The sequence below is a fragment of the Harpia harpyja genome, chromosome 3 (assembly GCF_026419915.1).
Source record: "Harpia harpyja isolate bHarHar1 chromosome 3, bHarHar1 primary haplotype, whole genome shotgun sequence".
In the NCBI taxonomy this organism is placed as follows: Eukaryota; Metazoa; Chordata; class Aves; order Accipitriformes; family Accipitridae; genus Harpia; species Harpia harpyja.
In genome coordinates, this window is record NC_068942.1 from 3,651,002 (window position 1) to 3,657,289 (window position 6,288).

Below are 6,288 nucleotides of genomic sequence, written 5' to 3' on the forward strand. Positions count from 1 at the left end.
CTGGTACTGCTTTTACATCCAAGCATATAGTTGTATCTTTTGGTTTTTCAGGGAACAGAGGAGTCCAGTGTAAGCTGTGTCTTTTCTTAAATCATTGTCCTTTGAACTTTAATTGCAGAATAACTGCTTCTTGGAAGCCTGTCCCACTGGATCCTGTCCATTGTCATACTGTCCAAAATAAGTTTCTTTGGAAATATTAATTTGTCTTACAAATACAGTAGGTTTAAAGTGGAAGCATATTCTCAGGTAAAAAGATACAAGAACAACTAAAAGTACTATCACAGCAACAGGAATAAGAATAGATATTAGGAATTGAAGATAAATCATACTACAGTTACGTGGCTGCTACTACCACCAGGTAGAGATTTCAGAGGTAAGGTTATTACTAAAAAAATCTAAACTTTTCCAGAAAAGGTAATTCAAAAATAAGGTTACCAAAACCCTGAAGTCTGTCCTGCAGTGACTCCGTCTAATGACCATGGGATTCAGGCAGATTTTGGTGTAGACAACCTCAGATGAAATGAGAACTGTTTCTATAAGCACAATTGTTAGGCAAGAAGAGCCAGCATGCAAACTAGCAAAATGGATAGGGAAAAGTCACAACAAAGCCTGGGCAGAAAGCCCGCTGGTATTTCCCTTACTGGGTGTGTGAATTCCCTGGAGACTCTGCAACGCAAACGTGTTGCACAGCCAAGGCAAAGGCGTGAGTCAAGCTCCAACAAGTTCCCAGCAGCAGAGCCCTTGCTCGGCCCGGCCGACGGGCAGCGGCAGCCCGGCACCGCGCACCAGCTGCGGCCACGCTCGTCCCGCGGGAGCGGCGAAATTTTGGCCGAGCACCTCGGGGTGCGCCGGGACCGTGCCGGGACACGGTGCTTCCCAATTCGAGCACCGCTGGGACCCCCGGGACTCCTGCGCTCCCCCGGCTGGGGCCAGGGTCACCACCTCACTCTGCATGAAGGGAACTGCTTTGCCCATTGCCTCCCCATTACCCCCAGTAATTGCCCCCCCATTACTGGGGACGGGAGGGCAGGCTGCCAGGCGCACCCTTTGCGAGTCCCACTGGGGCTCATCAGCAGTGCTTCCCACGTGCTGAGACGGGGTCATTTATCTCCACCGTTATTTAGCTTTTCTCACTTTCAGTGAGGAGAGCAGATGGGGTAGTCAGCATCTGCAGAATCTAATAAATGCTAAGAGATACCAGGGGATGCGCCTGCTCTGAGAAGCTGAACAGATGCGCTAAAATTGAGCCGTATCCCCAGAAGGCTTTTCATGTCAATTTGTTTATTTTTTGGACAATATCAGTCAGACTGAATCGAGCTATCTGGATTTTATGTTCCTGGGAACCAGTTTCATTCACAGAGCTTATGCCAAAAAATAAAAATTATCTAAAACTAAAGATGATTTCTAGAAACCGCAAAGGCCAGAAGATGTCCGAGGTCTGTCTTCTCTTCCGAGAGGAGGAAAATAGAGCTTGAGGCTTTGGAAAATTGGGTCCACTTCAGAACTCATTCACTGGAAACTCATTAACTACCCTTGGATAGTATCAGGACAAGTCAAAAAGATGGAAAGGCAGGCTTACTGTTGTGATAACCTGGTACATGAGGCATGAGGTGCTCATTTTACAGATATCAGAGGACATAAAAAAATCTCTAGCCTGTGGGCTGATACTCTCAGAAATTAAATGAAATGTGTAGTCCTTATCTGTTTAACAGAGATAATGGGAAAAAGAACACCAACAATGCTGAGCACTGCACATTTCTTGTGGAAGTTCGCTCAGTAGGAAAGTGGCCAAAAGGCAAAATTTGAACACCACTGGAGACATTCGAGTGATGAAGACTGCAAATCAACTCTATTACACACCATAATCTATTTAACTGCAACCAATATCCTAAAAAATGGGGTCGTGCCCAGAAGGCCTACTTAGCTGTTTGCTTTTCCAGTCATCCAAATCTCTGCTTATTTGAGTATTTTGATACTCTCACAGATAGTATTTTACTGTACCTTGGTCAGGCTTCAGCAAATAGACATATTTTAATGGTATGAAAACAGCAATCTGATTTTTTCATAAATGTATCTGAGACCCTTCCTTATATACCATAAACCAGAAGTATTTGCCGAGGTAACAGATTTGAATGGAAGCGTATCTAATTAAAGTCTTCTGTGCGTAAATTGAGACACTTCTGTATGGTACTGCATGACATATTACAAACTAGGAAACATTAGATATTAATAATTGACACAGCTGCTGTCAGTTTTACAAAAGAGTAAAAATCTTGGATATAGAAAATTATTTACTCTCTCAGGACTAGAAGAATCACTTTCTCTTGTAGAATTGAACACATGAATGGGACTTGGGGAGATTTTCTCATAATTGCCTCTTTTATGTGCTGTTGCCTTTTTGTTCACTGAGATTAGTGGGATGGTGAAGGTTAAACTTTGGTTCTGGCCCAGTTGTTTAGCTTGCACAGCACCTTCAGCCCACTTTGAAGGAACAGCACTACATTTATGTATCGTGGAGCCAGTTCACTTCTCATATCCTGCTTTTTCTCCAGTGTAAATCTATTTGATTATTCTAGAAAATGTACAAATTACAAGTATAAACTGCAAACATGAGTTACAAGTATAACTAATACAGACAACAGTATATGAATAAAGGAAAGTAAATACTATAACCAGGGTAAGCTGACCATTTTGAATAGATGTCAACTTTGCAAATGGAGGATAGGAATGCTGTGGAATTTTGTATCTTATCTGAATTTTCTGATTATCTTTTCTGTATACATTGTTTCAGACCAAAGCATTAAATCAGAGCACTCTTGAAGAGTTTGAAAGTCCAAGCTTCCAACAAAAAACTTCTACAGAAACCTTCATCAAATAATTTCTTACATTTCTTACCAGAGGTGAACTGGTAGTACCCCAAAAGCTGAAGTGACTAAATTTGATTGAAATCTGATTTGTTACACATGTAAACATATTTTCCAAGTCCCCATGTATGAGCAAATAAATGATTATCAGACATTTTGATTCAACAGAATACTCTAAGAGGGAATCATTTTTCCCATCCCAGCACTTCCAGCATAGCTCTTAGTGATGCAGCAGTTCAATAGCTAGGAATGTTCAATGCTCACCTGTGCTGGTTTTGGCTGGGATAGAGTTAATTTTCTTCACAGTAGCTGGTATGGGGCTGTGTTTTGGATTTGTGCTGAAAACAGCGTTGATAACACAGGGATGTTTTCGTTCCTGCTGAGCAGGGCTTACCCAGAGCCAAGGGCTTTTCTGCTCCTCACCCCACCCCACCAGCGAGCAGGCTGGGGGGGCACAAGGGGTTGGGAGGGGACACAGCCGGGACAGCTGACCCCAACTGACCCAAGGGACATCCCAGACCATGGGACGTCATGCTCTGTAATATAGAGCTGGGGGAAGAAGGAGGAAGGAGGGACGTTCGGAGCGATGGTGTTTGTCTTCCCAAGTCACCGTTAGGCGTGATGGAGCCCTGCTGTCCTGGAGATGGCTGAACACCTGCCTGCCCATGGGGAGTGGGGAATGAATTCCTTGTTTTGCTTTGCTTGTGTGAGCGGCTTTTGCTTTACCTATTAAACTGTCTTTATCTCAACCCATGAGTTTTCTCACTTTTACCCTTCTGATCCTCTGCCCCATCCCACCACAGAGGAGTGAGCGAGCGGCTGTGTGGGGCTGAGCTGCCCACCTGGGTTAATCCACATCACCCCAGCATCTCTGCTATAGAAGACAAGTTACTCTATATATCGAAGCATGATTTCGATCCATTTCTTGTGTTGGACCTCTTCTTTACTATTAGTTGTCTGTTAATTCACTGTTTGATTTTGGGACATGTCTATACCATTCTATTTGGATAGCTCAACTGATTAAAACTGATTGACGATATTGCTTCAGAACATGAGGAATCTTCTGGTACTAGCTGGGGGCAAACGAACAATTTAGAACAACAGTAATAATAATGACACTTGTTCCTTGAAGTAGCTCATTGTCCAGAAAGCATGCTAATTGGAAATTAATTTTTTCCTTTTCAATGTTAAATATTTCTGATTTTGTTTGTTCTGCCACACTCAGTATGCTGCTTTTTTTTTCAGGCTTAAAAGGAAGTATTTGTGGTATTGATAATTCTGTCTTTAAGGCTGAGTTTCCTGAACAGCTTTTATTGACCTTTTAGACACAGACAAAGACAGGGAAATTCCTTGTAAGTTTTTGATTCCTTTTAAGTTCTTGATTCAATGATCACTGAGCACAGCAACAGTTCTCCCATGTCATCTGCTGATAGACCGCATATTATAGAGCCAAGCTATTTATTGTGCCTTGGAGTTTACAGTCCCAGTACTCAAAGACCCATAAATGCAGAGTTTTTGAACTCAGACTATCCATTTGCAAGTAAAAAACCATCCCAGCAATAAAAAATGTAAATTCAGAAATTCAAACTAAATTTCCAGCAAGTGCAAATAACTACAGTTATTTCTTTCCTAAGACAGTTCTAACAATGTATTTAGAAGTTGTCCAATGGCAGATACCAGACAGTAATTTTAAAGAAGTCTTCTACTTTAAAGGAGCAGTCTAAATATAAAGTGACTCAGACTTTTTCAATACCATTTAGTTGGCTTTGGTGTGCCATTTTTTGGAGTCGTGTAGTTTGCGATACTTGAAAGGAGTCTGTATTCAGGGGAAAAGATGTTCAACACTATCTGATGAACAAGTTTCCTTTAAGGTGTATCAAGAAAAGAAGTATTGAAATCTGAAATTCTTAGTGGATTGCTTTAAGGAAGCCTTACACTTGCCAAAAGGAATGGAAAAAATTAAGAAAATCCATTCCCTGAACTTTCCATCTTTTCTTTAAGATGAATAAGGAGCTCCTGTTCCCAGTTCTTCAAAATCTCTTTGGATTAACTGTGATGTAAATGAGATCAAAACAGGATTTTCTAGCTATAATAGTTATACAGAGCTGCCTATAAGCTAACTTGAAGAATTCAGCCATGTGAGAGAAACCTGAAAAACTCCAAAATCCTGAGGTGAACCTTATTGTAGGTGGTTCTGGCAAAGTTGAAAACCACCTTCATGCCTAGAGAATCTACCCTCAAAGGGACAGTCTCTTTCAGAAATGCTTATCATGGTTGTTACTGGGCCTTATTCTCATCTGACCTGAATGACCAGCTTGTAAAAATGCAAATAAGCGCACAGAAAACCATGGGTACAGAATCAAGCTGTAGATCAGGATTAACTCCATCCACTGAAGTCACAAGTTTTAAAGCAGTGAAGATCAGTCAAGCACATGTGCCACGTTGCCCGCCGCTGACAGCTTTCCAAGTGCTTAGCCCTCTTTCTGAATGCTTTCAAAATGCCCTGCCACTTGCAGATAAATGTTTTCTTATAAATCGGAACAGTGATGCGGTGTTACTGCTACTCTAACATCTCATGAGACCAGTTCTTCTCACACTACATTACGCTGTGCTTGCAATGTACTGGACGTCCCGTCAGCACATTCCAGTAATCTGGTGGCACAGCCAAAACCGGGAGAGAAAAGAAATCGTAGTTATCAAAACAGGCAACAATATGAATCTGTTAGTTAACTTATGGCTCAAGATGTTTCTAGACAGGAATGCTGGCACCAGTTCCCTAAAAACTAGTGTAGCTCTGCCAATGCTGTGCAAGTGGTGCATGAAATTTTAGTGTGAAGGCTGTTCAAAGTAAGCTTTTGATTCAGGATTAGGAACAGTGAATGCTAAGCCATGGGACACCCCTGCAGTGTGCTCTACTCCACACTCAGAAATACACTCCAGTTAAATAGAGGTCTGGGTCAAGAAAACATGGCCTACATGATGTCATCTCTTTCTGAGATGATCTTGAAATGACCTTGTTTCTTTGAGGAGAGGGTGAATATGTCTTTTCTCAATGACACACTGTACCTACCTTTGCGCTCCTATTGCCAAGCTGGCTGGGCTGCGCTCAGTTTCCGTGCAGGCTGAAACAACAATAGCAAGTAAAGTCTTACAGTTTCAAGACACGTCTCCCCATGAGGCATCTTCCAGAAAGAAAATCTCAGCCTACTGAAAGGAAGGCCTTATATCAAGAGTCTGATTCATTTCAGCAAACTTCATGTTATAATTCGATGCTCTCCCCTCGCATTCTCTCCAGCTGCTCAGCAAAACTGTTGTAAGTAGGGTATGCAGTGATTTTGGATGCTGGCAAAATATTGCCCTGGATACCAAATACAAGAATCTATTTTTTTTTTATTTTCTGATTCAAAGCGCATCTCAAAGTTTT